Source organism: Dunckerocampus dactyliophorus, chromosome 8, assembly GCF_027744805.1.
Source record: "Dunckerocampus dactyliophorus isolate RoL2022-P2 chromosome 8, RoL_Ddac_1.1, whole genome shotgun sequence".
Taxonomy (NCBI): Eukaryota; Metazoa; Chordata; class Actinopteri; order Syngnathiformes; family Syngnathidae; genus Dunckerocampus; species Dunckerocampus dactyliophorus.
Window position 1 is genome coordinate 16,296,206 of NC_072826.1, and position 15,541 is coordinate 16,311,746.

Consider the following 15,541-nt stretch of genomic DNA (forward strand, 5'->3'; position numbering starts at 1 on the left):
AAGCAGACATTCATCACATTCAAAGCAGTAACACGCCAGTATTGCTGTCTTACTGTTGAAAAAAGGTGAACTTATTTTTACACTTGAAGCAAGAATGTTAAAAAGTGGGACTGTGACATGAATCACCTTCGCACTTACATTTAATATTAACAGTGAATAAATTCTTTTTACGCTTGCATGACTAGAAAAAATGCTAAAAAAGTGAGACACGTGAGGCACATGTGAACCACCTTCATTAAAGTTAGGACTGTTTTTTTTAGGTGTCGCACTTAATATTACCAGCGGTTCTTTTTAACCTTGCATGACGGTTAAGAATGTTAGAAAAAACAGATACGTGCATGTTGCGACGCAAACGTTAATCATGACTATTTTGTACAATGTAATATTAACAGTGCTTAACTTCATGTTAGCTTTCCACGACAGTGACATTATATTAAAATGTTACTTAAAAAATGGCCTGTACGGTTAAAAAAAGACATTATAATGCAAAAGGAAATGTACATTTGTTTACATCCACAGCTGTTGATGCACTAATTTAACAATATGTTTATTATTGTGTTTGCAGTTTATCATGATGTAGACCCATACTACAACTTTTTCTAATATTTTGCCTGTTTTGACTGGACAGCCAAAACAACCCACCATGACCTTTTCTCAGTGCACGCCCCTCACCAGGTACACTAAACCATCAACGAGGGGCGTGTAATAAAACAAGTGATTGATGGCAGCTTCCTAACAGGATCTCATATGACCCGCAAGATCCATACTCAGGCGCTCTGGACTTGATTCTCTGCATTTTCTTTCTTCTTGGCTGGCTGAGCTGCCACTTTGTCAGCGAGTGGTGGATACAAAATAATTGCTTCTATATTTCCTCCATTGATTTCTGGCACCGTTCGCCCCCCCCCGCCTCAAACACCCTATCCTATCCCTGCACACACACACACACACACACACACACCACTCCAGCAGCACTTAACACATTTACAACTTAGTTTGTTTATTCCACAGCTTGTTATTCAGATAAAGTTATATCTCTTGGAAAGCCTGAAGCAGAAAACAAGGCCAAAAACTGATTAACAAGACATAAAAGGCGAAAATATATGCCCTTGTGTTGCTTTTTCTTTTAATTCCTTGTACTTTTTATCCTAAAATATTGGAAGCAACTGTGTATATGAAACTGCTTTAAAAGTCTTCATCGCATTAATTGTTGCTAAAGGGGTCATATGTCAAAAACTTTGGCAGCCTGCCAAAAAAAAAAGTTTTCTGCAAGTCCAGACTTTTGAAAGAAATATCAAAAGATAAGCCGAAGAAGAAAATCACACCCTCCCACTGTCATCTCTTCCCTGTAATGGAACTCCTTCTGCTCTTAATTACTACGTTCTTCATCCTACTTTACCCTTCACGTCGTGCACCCTGTGGCAATTCTTTGCTATAATGAAGCACCCCCCCCTTTCCTTCGCTGTCTCACCCTTGCAACACACTGCTCTTTAATTTGGGTGCCGACAGGTGAATAGGCCGCCGCCAACGTTGTGTGAATGTCTGGATCCACCACAGAGACAAAAAATGAAAAAGTTAATGGCGCAGTTGAGGTTTTTTTTATGCATTTGATGCCATTGATGAAGTAAGGGAGAAAAACATACATTTTAAGAAAAAGGCATGTAAGAAGCTGCACAGATTCTAAGACTAGAACTCCTGTTTGCACATTTCGGCCCGCTCTTTCACATATTCTTTGTAAGGGTTGTAATCCAGTACAATGCAGTCCAATACAACCGATATATTGTAACACTATAATAGCCAAGTGTGTAATACTGCCGGTCAACTTTTTGGCACAATGTTGGATAAATGTGTGAATACATGAATGTTTAAGGGTGCTTTGAGACCAGTAGCACACTCGCTCTGGTCACAATGAGTTGATGCGTTTGTAAACTTGCCTATGGTTTGGGCTCTTTTCACACTTTTAAAAATTCCACGCAAACCCGAATGCATCACAGTAAGCTATGTGACAGCACTCTCTTCTCTTATTGCTCGCAGGAATGAAAACAGGAAGTGTTGCTATATGGACTACTGAGCAAAACATCACTAATAAAACACAACATGGCGCCTTTGTTGATAACATTAATGATAATATGGACAACCGAGCAAGCCAGCAAATGGCCAAGTGCACTTTAAGAGCAAATTATGCAATATCAACACGAATCTGCCGCATAGTAGATCTGGGTTCGTATCTCCATTTGGACATCTCTGTGTCATGTCTCATGTTCTCCCTGTGCGTGTGTGGGTTTTCTCCGGGTACTCCGGTTTCCTCCCACATTCCAAAAACATGCATGTTAGGTTAATTGGAGACTCTAAATTGTCCATAGGTATGAATGTGAGTGTGAATGGTTGTTTGTCTATATGTGCCCTGCGATTGGCTGGCAACCAGTCCAGGGTGTACACCGCCTCTCGTCCAAAGTCTGCTGGGATAGGCTCCAACCTGCGCAACCCTAGTGAGCATAAGCGGTATATGAATAAAAAATTAATCAACACGAATCATACATACATTTTTTATTTTGTAGTGTGGAATGTTGGAAAAAGCTTGATCAAATGATATTACTCAAACAGAGAACAATAGTCAGCAACAGCAGGTGTGAGAAAAACTCACCCATTTACTTCTCCAGGCATGTGGGTATAGTTTTATCTCAGGTGCCCAATGAAGCGTTGAAATGCAATATTACCCACCACCACCGACAGGGGCTCACTCGTTTCTGTTAAAGCTGATGACTTTTTGCCGTCCCGTGGGTGCTTTTAGTGTGATGCCGCCTCATATGCACAAAAAGGTTGGTCGTATTAAGGTTTCCCAGTTCAGTGCCAATACGGGGAACTTGAGCATGACAACTTTTGGACTCAGCTGCAAGTCTTTTTACTGCCACGCGGCTGACATCACTCCTGCTCTTTGCTACTTTGTTAGCTAACACGCTCGCAAACACTGTTGTATTGATCCTTCCGATTACTGTTGGACAGATGTGCTGGAGCAGAGTCTGGAATCGGGGAATCAGGGGAACTGTATTGATGGCAACTGTTCACATATGTCTTTTTTTGTCAAAGTACATTTAAGTTAAGTACCTTTAAGTTAAGAATAACAAGCAATTTAACAAATGTCCTGTTTATTCCTGCAAAATTCCCATATGTGCCCATAACTTTGTTTCCAAAATTAAAGAATTTTGCAACTCTAAAATCCAAGCCTCCATGTGAGGCAGCACTTAGGCATCAATTAATGAGCACAAACCATGCAGACACACCCATCAGCCATTGGGAGGCATGAATTATTGAGCCTTTGTAAATGAATTAGAGCCCAGGGTGGGTGGAGGCAGCCTTAAGCAGAAAATATCTAAACACAAACATTAAAATGCACTGAGGCATGTGGAAAAAATGTTGTGAGGCCACATAAAAGCCAGAAACTCACACAATGACATTTCCACAGTTGTCAAAACACATACGCTCACGACAAACTTACTGTTGCTATGGCAACATAAACAGCGTTTCAACACAACATTAGGCACACCTGCCTAGTTTTGGCCAACATTTCACACATCATAAACTTGATGCATCCCTCTCATGTAACTACATAAGGTAACCAAAATATTACAAACAGCTCTTAATATGATGCACTGCAAAGTATGATGGTGTCACTCAAAAGTGAGCATTATCTTCTCTGTAAAGGCAGAATATTTGGATGGCATTAGATTGTGCAGTGTACCTAATGTTGTGTCCGATGATCCTATACTGTATTTCATATTCCTCCTAGAGTAAATTTAGGATACGTTGTGCCTTTATGGTTAATGTAGGCATGGTGGTATGGATTTGGCATGGTAGAACCCGTCAAACACCTTTTGAATGAACTACAACTAAAATTTGGTGTCCTGAAACATGTACCAATAGTTTTGTCTATCTCGTGCTTCTGTGAAGCTGCTGACGTCCCTTCATAACTGATTACAGTCATAAAGTTTTAATGAAAATGTAATGGTCTGGCTATGGATTCAAAATATCAATCAGCTGCCTGAACCTTAATAAATAAAACAAATCGGCAGCATGGAGCTAATATTTGCCAACAAATTACTGCTGATTGGATACAAAAAGGAGCAATCTAACAACTCAATTGCACCAAGCCAGTTCTTGAGCCTGGGGAGTAAACAATAATCAAATTGAGCATATAGGCGCGTGCATGCATGGCGACCTCAAAGTGGTTCTGAGAGGCGGCTCTAAATAGGAGAGGAACATCAGGCGAGGAGGTGAATGAGAGCTGCTTCCCCTTTGCTGCCCGGCTTTTATTTTCTTGCACCCGCATCCAAAGCCCAGGAGAAATTAATCCCAAAGCACACTGCAACTGCTACTGCTGATGGTGATGCGTGTGATTGTGTGTTTGAAGGAAAGACGGAGTGCAACCCAGACGAGAGAGAACAGCAAGGTTGGGAGAAGTAAATTGTTTTCCAAGCTGTGGGATGGAAAATAAAGACTAGTGGGTACTGTCCATCTCTCTCTACCCATTAAAAAGTGTGTCAATGACCATAGAAATGCATAGTAATTATAATTGTATTTATATGATAATGTAATATATAGTTATATATTACAATATCATATAACTATTACATGCATAGTGGCCTTCATTCATAATATTTGGCAAATCTATCCATCCATCCATTTTCTATACCGCTTCTCCTAATTAGGGTCGCGGGGGCATGCTGGAGCCTATCCCAGCTGACTTCGGGCGACAGGCGGGGTACACCCTGGACTGGTTGCCAGCCAATCGCAGGGCACATATAGACAAACAAACATTCACACTCACATTCATACCTATGGGCAATTTAGAGTCACCAATTAACCTCACCTGCATGTTTTTGGAATGTGGGAGGAAGCCGGAGTACCCGGAGAAAACCCACGCGCACACGGGGAGAACATGCAAACTCCACACAGAAATGCCCAAGAGAGAATCGAACCCCGGTCTTCCCGATCTCCAGGCTGTTACTGTGTTGGCCAACGTGCTAACCACTAGACCACCGTGCGGTTTATTTGGCAAATATTAAGTAAAATAGTCATCTATTTTTAATATTATATTATTAATAATTAGTTTTAGGGCACACTAGTTGCCAAGTATAAAAAACAATTAAAAACAATACAAGGATGCTCCCATAAACCAGGGGTCGGCAATCTTCACCAACAAAAGAGCCATTTTGCCTCCTCTTCCAGTAAAGAAAAACAGTCTGGAGCCGCAAAACATTGCACAGCTTATATAATAAGTTTAAATTTTTTCAAAATGTTTACTTGGTCGAACAACATACTTCAACTAATAGAAGTGCAGAGTGCATTTAGGCCTACTGAAACAATTTAAACATTGAACTATGTAGGCCTTTTTGAGTTGTTCCCGTATTTGTGCGAAATTAAAACAAAATATAACCAACTTTAACATAAAAAAGCCCATCGGAGTTCACATATCTTTATATCAGTGCTGTCTGCTCAATATCGTTTACATCAACTGACTCATCATAGGCGAATTGAACTATTCATGTTCAATTTGCCTACAGGTGATGTTTGTTGCCATTCTGTTTGCCCTGTCCGTGACTGTCGTTGCAGAGAAAGGCATTTCTTTCATTTTCTTAATAATTTCCTATTTATTTTTTAATTCGGAGAACAGTTACTGTGAGAATTTTATAAATTATTCTTTCATGTATTCTCCATCTATGAAGGGCTTCCCCCTCCTTATAATCTCCAGTGCAGTCACAACACCAGCTGCCGTAGTTTAGTTTGCACTGTTCATCCACTTTTAAAGTATGTTTGCTCTGCTTAACCTTCCGCAGTAGTTTCGAAATTGCTCTCTTACGCCCATCTGCAATTGGGTACTTTTCAGAAAAACCTGTGTGCTTGTTTTGAAAATGTCTTTATACGCTAATTTTTTGTTTGTAAATTTTGTCAGCACTTACCAAGCACACAAGTAAGCCAGCAAATGTGGCAGTGAAGGCAAGAGAATGTGTCCATTCAGAATTAAACTCTATTTTCTTCCGATTTTTTTTTTTTTTACATGGACCTATTCATGGTTATGGATAGCTTACCGCACAGTTGAGTAGCGCACTCGACGAGGCGTCATTTTCGTGTCCCACTGCACACACTGGCACCCCTCCGCTTCCCTTGCTCATCCAATCAGTAAGAACACAGTCTAGATGCATTCACTGACTTGCGGTGAGTCAGATAGTTCAAACTCTTTTCAAAAATGCACATTTCCTCCACTTTGGTGTTTCAAAAAATCACTTACCTCGGCGAAGGGAGCCGAAACAAGGAGGCTGAAGAGCCCCTGCCACAGACATGTGCATTCACACAGCAGAACACACACAGTCATACACACCCTCAAACAGCAGACATGCCCACTGCAAATTAGGATGAATAAATAAGAGATGGAGTTGTGCTTGGGGTCGGTGGGGGTGTTGAAACATCTTGCCACATCAGGCCGCATGAGTGACTGAGTGGGACACTGCTGGCTTCCAGGAAACCAATTTGTTTGTTTATTGTCTTCCTGTTTGTCGGCAGTTACACTTCATTGCAGCCGGCCCCATCTTGGACATGCTCCTTTAAATAGCAGCTATGAAACATATGATGGTGACGGAAGGGAGGATGCTACATTTGTTCTCTACGGTGCATGGGGCTTCCAATTTCCCCTTAAAATGGCCGATGGATTCACTCTGGCAGCTCCAGCCAGCACTTTGAGAGGTGGAACAAAGTGCTTTCTAAACACATTAGCCTATGAACACTTCAGCACAGACAGTCTCGAGGTGCCCAAAATCGGGCGTAATCATGTAGACAGATGGCTGACTTTCACTGACTGCAGGGGTGCTGATGAATCCAAGAATCCAAGAAATGATGACCAGGTTAGGTTCTAGTCTAGTGCAGGGTGCTAGAGTGCTAAGTCCATGAGTAAATACATTATAACTACAGAATGGCACTATTTTTTTTTCTTAATTGCACTATTTTATTATTTATTGCTGGCTGCTGCTAGCCCCTCTAACCAATATTTCTCCAAGAATGTGTTTTATTTTTGTGTTGTTAGCAACACTAGCATACCTACGTGAGCTACAGTGATAACGTTACAGTTACATTTTAGAAACATCATGCTAGACTTGCCTATTCTAACTGCTAGTTAGATAGTTGGCCGAGCTTTATTTTAAGATGTGTAGCAAAGCCTGCCATCATGGAGCTGTCCTCCATAAAGCGGTGGGCATGTACACGGGGCGGGCTCACCTAGCATCCAGGATATCAACTGAAGGCTAGACCCTCACATTAAAAAAGGGTTGCGGTAGTGTCACTTTAATCCCTACATGTCAAGCTTGCACTACTGATCTGATCGTCCCTTTCAGCCAATGAAGTTGTTTCAGTTCTTTCCTACCTATTTGAGGAACAAGCTATTCGTCCTGTCAGGTTGGATGCAAGCCATTCATTCCGTGCTTTAAACCACTTAACTAGCCAATTTTCCAGAGTTCCTTTCAATGGAATACAGTTCAGCCGTCACTCAGCTCCCATCTCCACTAATCCCAGGGTGGCCTTTGCTCTGCCTGTCAGCAACACCGACCAATAACGGCGGCACAATAAAACGCTCCAGAACAACGCTGGGCCTCCCGGCGGCTTGGAGGAGGGCTACTGATGGCGATCTATAAAACAATATAATGGCTCTCCTGTCAGCGAGAGAGAAAGGCAAAGATCTACGCCATCCTTCGGATTCTCAGAGGAGACTTCAATTAATCACCGCAGAATTGCATCAGGCCAAAATAGGCGTGTAAGGTTATTACCATGCGCTCGGCAGGATGAAATGCGATGATAGCGCTAATTGAGGGGAGAGGTAGAGGTGCAGGGGAAAAAACAGCTGACCGCACAACAGTTGTCAGAATGATGAAGGGCTGTTAGATGAACAAGGGGAGAGACAGACTGACATAGAGGGAAGTCACCAGTGCTATCATGCAGATCTACTTTCTATGTTTGCACTGCACCTGACAGCAAATACTACCGACTTTGTCTCCTGAAGACACCATAACATAACAGGATAGTTTTTCATCCCTAGAGTTCTGTCCAGCACTTCACTGAGGTTGAATCCATGGCAACTGGACTTTTTCACCAGTTATCAACAAGGCTAGAAGTGAACTAAGGGTTCCATTAACCCCAAATGCAACTGTTAAGAATGTTCCAAAACGTGTCTGGCTTTGTCGGTGACAGACGGTTCACCTGACTTAGAGACAAAATAGACCTCATTCTCTGTTTAGACCAGACCCTCCTAGCGTACGTTTACACAACAAAGACTAAGGCGGCATTTGTACTGCAGATCAAAGTGCCCAATTCCCAGATTTGCGCCTGTGTTGTCTATTTACATCCGCTTTAGGTGGTGAAATGCATGTACTCCACTGGGCGCTGTAAGCGGCTGTCTCATTTAATGGTAATTGCTGTTTTAGATTGAGATTTGATTTACCAAGGGTGTTTCTTTGTTCACCGTGGGTGTGTATACCTTATCGACCACCACTTATGGTGTAGTCACACTGGCGGATTTTGATACACTTGAAAGACTACAATTTGAGGCTTTGAGGCTTTAAATGCAGACTTATAGTAGCAGTCTGTGTTCATCGCAGAAGCATGTGGACAGGCCCAAACTGAAAGCATTAGTGTGAGTTGCACAGTGTTGGAAACAAAATAAGAATGTTGATAAGAATAACCTCGAGCATTGATAACATATTGGGACATATTGGAAGGAAGCCCACAATGTTAGACTTTGACAGTCCCTGAGCTACTGTACATTATTATTTTATACACATGGCGGAGGGGGTGCAGTAGCCGTTTGCTCCTTCGAAGGGGGGCGACAATGTTAGACTTCGAAAAACCCCTGGTTTACACGGATTTCATCTATGAATCATCTGTTGAAATGGTGTTTTTCCTTTAAACATGTCTTTGTTATTGTTGAAAATGACAACAAGACATTTCTAGGCAGCTCTTCAGTGAAGTTTGTTTGTCAGTCATTTTAGATGTTTTAGTTTGAATGCCGTGCAGATGGAAGTGGTAATTTTTCTATACAGAATAGTCTCGAGTGATGTGGAAATTTTTTTAGCTATATTTTGGTATTCCTCCGATGGTTGCCAACCACAGTGGTCCGGTACCTGAACCTAAACGGTGGAGCAAAAAACATGGAGTCTGCTGATTGTGTCATCTGGGTGTTTTTTTTGTAATAACCAGCAACATGACAACAGGACAGAACACCAAGTGCAAGATGTCTTCCATTGTTACCGCCCTCCAGGCAAGCTGTACTCAACTGTACCACAAGGTGGAAATGTGCATCTAGCGCCACGAAGCATTCCATCAGCAACAATTTTGCTGGGGGGCATTATGTCATGATGTTGGGGGGGGAGGTTGTAAATTGGATGTAATCATTTGCATCATGTATTCAGAGACAAATCTATGTGGTTTGTTGGTAGATGTTGAGAGACATGAAGATCGTGACAAATCACGGAAACCTTTCACCATCCTGCTGCTGCTTGATCTGAACATCACGTAGCAACTTTCTCCAGAGCTGCATCTGCATGCACATCATCTGCATGCCTTGGACGTGCACTTTGGACTTGGTGCATGGAGGCTGCAAGTTGTCTGCACACAGAGGAGTCTTTGTGCATTCCAAAAGTGGATTATTTAACAAACTAGTCTGAGCACGTTTCATTTCGACCTGGCTGAACATCTGCCAACATGCACCTGCACCATAACGTCGTTATTGGCTGCTTAATAGGTGCAAATGAACACCATTTTGTGTCACTTTAAATGTTTGCAGAGCATACAGTAAGTATATCACATGTGCTACTGTAATTAAGAGTGAGATTCATCCTACCTTGTCGTTGTGCGTTCAATTAATCCCAGATTTCATTTATTCTCCATTTTCAACCACAATGCCCAGACATCTTCTTCAAGCAAAAGCAATCTCCCGCCAGCTTCAATTCGAGCTACACGAAACATAACCTACATTTAAAAAAACATAGTTTGTGTTTCCCTGGTCCACAGTAGTGTGACTTGACCCAGGAGGCAGCAGACTTGGAAGTCAGATAAAAGTTGCTGCTCCTCAAGTTCTCATCCTCCGGAGCTCCAGAGCATCTGAACCACACGCCGAAACCTCATGCATACTTTCTACATTCAGTCATCATGGCTGTTTTTTTTTAATCCTCCATCCACGTTCTGGTCGCAGTTGGCTCTTTAGCTGCTTCTTCCTGCAGTTGGGAGGATGATTTGGGGGCGTCGGAGGGCGGCGAGAGAGCCGCCGGATTCGTCGCGCTGTGGTGCCGAGCAGCAGGGAGCTTCTGCACTGGTGCATTAGCGCCTCTCAATGGTGTTATGTGGTATTGGTGGCAGGACCAAGAGCTGCGGAGAGTTGACCTCACCCTGCTTCATTCACATGATGATGATGATGTGAGAACACCTTTACCTCGTTTGGGTCAATGATACAGCAGTTGATGACACTGTCTTAGGGATATTTTGAATGTATTGTCTAACATACAATATTACTAGAAGCTCCGCTTAAGCACAATGTGTGTTTCGTTGACAAAATGACACATGCAAATGGAGTTTCATATAATATAAAAATGTAGTTTATAATAAAAGTACAGTAAAGTGACTGAAAGTACACTTTCATGCATTGGACTGCTCAGTGAGGCATGATCATTCAGCTTCCGCTCTCCTCCAGCATTAATGCCAGGAACTGTTCTTCCTCTAGTAATTTCATTATCATCGCAATTTTCTTTTCCATTTCTCATGCAGTCCTACATGCTCACTGCACTGTCTCCTCAGGGAACAATGCAGCATATCTTTATCTTATCTGATCTAACCCTCATGATGTTGTTTGGTATCCGGTCACATCTTACCTTTCATTATCTTTACTATTAACGTATTTTGCCATATCGCATTGCATCAAGCCACATCCTACCTTATCCTACTTTCCTTTATCTTATGTTACTTTCTCTTAACTGTTATTAGATTACATTGTACCATACCCTACATTATTCTATCATAACTTAACATGTTGTATCATATCATATTGTATCATATCTTACCTTAAGCTTTTTTGTATTGTATTTCACGGCATCTAACCTTTATTATCTTTGCTATTATTGAATCTTATCTTGTCTTACCTTATCGTATTAACTCTTATCACATCACATTGGATCTTATCGTACCCTATTACTATTGTAGCTCGGTTTTACCTCCTCTTATGGCACCATATCATATTGTGTCTTACCTTTTAATACCTAAACTCGTATCATCACATAATATAATATATGTTGCGTAGCGTAATGTAATGTAGCATAACGTAATGTAACGTAAGAGAGCGACTGGAGTGCCTTAGCATAACACAGCGTAGCATAACAGCATAGCATAACAGGGGCATAACATAGTGTAGCATAACATAGCATAAGATAGCATAACAGAGCATAACGTCGCATAGCTTAATAAAGCGCAGTTTAATGTCACATAACATTGAGTAATGTAGTGTAGCTTATGTAACTCACCCTAACCAAATCTAAGCCATCATACATTTCCTTACCTTAACATAATATATTGTAATGTGTAACAGCGCACCTAATATTTGTGTTATTAATGTAATGTAGCGGGGGCGGCATTGCCAGGTGGTGGAGTGATCGTCTCCCAACCTGAAGGTTGCAGGTTCGGTTCTCCGGCCGCCCATGATCATGTCGAAGTATCCTTGCGCAAGATACTGAACCCCCAGCTGTTCCTGATGCTGCATCATCAGTAGGTAAATGTGCTAACAGTGTCAAAGTGCTTTGAGTGCCTTGGAGGTGGAAAAGCGCTATACAATTGAAAGTCCATTTAGCGCAACGCAATGTAATTGTAGCGTAACGCATCATATCACATCTTATCGTTCTTTATCTTTACTATTATAACATTTTTTTAACCACTTTATCTTACCTTGACCTTTTATAGCATCAAATCTTATTGTATTGTATCATAACATATCGTATCTTCACATAACATAGAGTAGGGCAGTGAAATGTAATTTAACCTAACCTAACCCAACATAATGGGTTAGGTTGGCCTGTGCCACATTCTAAAAAATATAATTTAACAAGAAATCTAAAAAAAAACCCAACAACAATAGCAAAAATGTAAAAATCAGCAGTAATTTGACAAAAATAAAATCCAAATATTAAGACAAAAGAGAAAAAGTTGTAATATGATCAGAAGGTCACAATTTTATGACAATGACTTACTGATGTTATGAGGAAACATGACATCATTTTAGTAGCATAAAGTTGAAATATTAAAGACAGGTATAAAGTGAGGTGCTCTGAGCATGCCAGGCTAGGAGGAGGCCCGGGGGCAGACCTCGGACACACTGGAGGGTGAGACTGCCGCCTCCGCCACCCTGACCCGCATAAGCGAAGAAAATGGAATGGAATGTTCAAGAAAGATGTTATTTTTTTAAGTAATAATATGAAGTGGTCGTCTCCCAACCTGAAGGTTGCGGGTTTGATCCTCTGTCCTCTCGTGATCATGTCGACGTATCCTTGGACAAGATACTGAACCCTCAGTTGCTCCTGATGCTGCATCATCAGTAGGTACAGTAAATGTGCTAACAGCTTTGAGTGCCTTGCAGGTGGAAAAGCGCTATACAAGTGAAAGACCATTTACCATTTTTACAAGAATAAACTTGTACTATTATGAGGAAAAATAATTTTAGTGGCATAGAGTTTAAATATTTAAGAAAAAATATTTTAAAAAATAATCAAATATGTCATAGTATGAGAAACAAACAACTAAATAAAATTGTCGTTTTTGGAAAATTCGTCTAGGAAAAAAGTTATAATATTATTGGAATACTGTAAAGTAAAAATATCCATGCCGCTTATCCTCACTAGGGTCGCAGGTATGCTGGAGCCTATCCCAGCTGACCACGGGCGAGAGGCGGGGCAAGTCAAAATATTATGAAGTTAAAATATTATGGGAATAAAGTCATAAAAGAAGAAGAATGAGAAGAAAATTTTAGAAGATTATTTAAGAATAAAGTTGAAATATTTGTAAATGTAAAAAAAACAACAACAGCAGCAAAAATGGGGGAAAAAAGAACAAAGACCAGTTATAAGTTCATACTATAACTTTTTCATCTCTATCACAAAACTGATGTATTTCTTGAAATACAGTACATACTATAACTTTTTAGCATACAAAATATTAACGTGGCCCTTGCATCCTTCAATTTTCAGTATGTGGCCCACAGTGGAAAAGTTTGCTCTGGGAGTAGAATGGATATTAATCAATACCTGCCTTCGAAGCAGCCTGTGGAGGTGAGAGGCATGCATATGGAAGTGGATTTGATTGCTTGTGGACACCCCGTGGGATTATCATCCTGAATGGAAAGCCAAATGGACAAGTGAATAGACACTAACATGTGAATAACAAAGATTGCCGGGTCATTAGCATTGACCTGGCTGAGCAATGACTTTCCAAGCTGATATATACATCCACCAGAGCTGAGCATGTTTCTAAAGCCACACAACTCCATAATTGCCTATGAAAAGGGAAGCTGTTATTGTGATTCTATTTATGTCAGTCATTATGCGATCCCCAAAGACATCATATTTCCTCTGTCCTCTCTGTCACACGCCCACAGAGAGGCCAGATGACCTCATTAATCTTTGGCGCATTGTGCGGACCTATCTCGTCATCCCCTCCTGACACTGTAGTTTGTGACACGGCGCCGCTCATTAAATCATATGACAGGATGAGGTCAGCCTTGAGGTGAGGCGTCTCAAGCTGTGCGAGCGCAGATAAAGCCGCCGGCCCTCGCTTTTCCTCATTGAGAGCTCCCGCCACCAATGTGGCAGCAGAGGTGAGTCATGAGGTAGTCGCGGTCAGTCAGAGTTTTGGGGTTGGGATTGAAAGGGAAAGTGGCCAGTTTGGTCTCTGTGAGGGGGAGAATTACATACTAACTATTTTAGGGGTGTAACGGTTAGGGGTGTCACAAGACACGAGACACAGGGTCAACAATGCGAGACAAGATTTTAACATTACTTTTAAGAAAAGTACAATGGAAAAATACTAAATATATATCACAATATATCACAATCTACTACTTTAATTTAATTTAACAACATTACACTCTTCTGCACTCCTACTGAGGCAAAGAGACTGCATGAGTGACACACTCTTGTTACCCCACAAAATGATCCAGTTCCTTGTCATTTATTGTGTGGTTAGTTAATTTCTTATTGTCCCAAGCCTAGTGCCTCTGAACGAGAAATATTGTCACGTTTTAATCTCGCGAGATGTTGTGACACAAGATCTCGTGACACCTCCAGTAACAGTGCATGTATCTGCAATCACATTTTTTCGTACGGCACAGAGGCGCACCAATTTCCCACAATTGAGAGAGGGACAGGAAGTCCAACTGCCTCGTGTTATAGTCACGCATCTAATCTGAAACAAATACAGTGAAGTGCAAAAAAAAAAAACCTTTTCCGTCATTAAAGTGCTCTGTTTGGCCACACTTTGCCTCCCCGGTGAAATACCTAAACAAAGACAAGTGGATAAGATGAAAATAATGTGCAGTTATTGTTCAGTAATTGTTTAAAAGCAGAAGAATATGTGTGATGTCTCGCTTAACGATTTGACTTTTCGGGCATTTTACTTGCACTTGTATCCATCCATCCATCCATCCATCCATTCACTCTTGCAGTTCCACCGGGAGTGGGGGGCATCGAGGCTTTCCCAGGCCAGCTATGAGACATAACCTTCCAGCAGGTCCTAAGTCTACCCAGGGGCCTCCTCCCAGCTGAGCATGACCAGAACCCCTCATAAAGGCGTCCAGGAGGCATCTGGACTAGATACCCGAGCCACCTTAACTGACAGCTGATGGGAAGGAGCAGCAGCTCTATTCTGGGTTCCTCCCAGATGGCCAAGCTCCTAACCAATGTTTTTTTAAATGACTTATTTTTAATGCTTTTTTACATATTTACAAGACACGGTCATTATTGATCTTTATTTATTTTTTTGCTGATTGACTAAATAAAAACGTTTCTATGGCCTCAGAATGATCTGTTGTGAAGTTACCAAATATGGCTCCTTGTTGGGTAAGAGCTAACATGATTATAGCTCTTGTGCTTTTTTTTTTTGTAAAACACTTTTAGCTGAAAGAAAGGTGTTGCATAAATTAAGTTAGTAGTGCTCTTGTCCTTTAATGTGTAATGTAGATTTCAACCAGAACTCTCAATTTACACTTGGGAACACATGTATGAAAAGGTATAAACCGTTACCGTTGACACTAAGCCCTATAACTGTCGACCAGTGGTGTCCAAAGTCCGGCCGCTGGGCCATTTGTGGGCCACAACTCATTTTTTATTTGCCAGATGCACATTTTGAAAAAAAAAGCATAAAAAATCAGCCTGCATCACAACATTACCAAGGATGATTAGAGCCATACTAAAAACAAGACAGGTGTCAAGCCATATGTGTGTACCTGCGAGACAATTCGTTTATGTTCCCTTTT

General features: G+C 41.2%; 1 protein-coding gene across 1 annotated transcript in view; it reads right to left on the minus strand.

Annotated features, from left to right (window-relative positions):
* The window catches only part of tafa3a (TAFA chemokine like family member 3a), a 102,636-nt gene extending 92,344 nt beyond the window's left edge, over positions 1-10,292 (minus strand). The window contains exon 1 of the mRNA XM_054784724.1: positions 9,878-10,292. The gene's annotated coding sequence lies outside the window, so the exon portion shown is untranslated. The remainder of the gene's footprint in view (positions 1-9,877) is intronic.
* Positions 10,293-15,541: the final 5,249 nt, after the last annotated feature.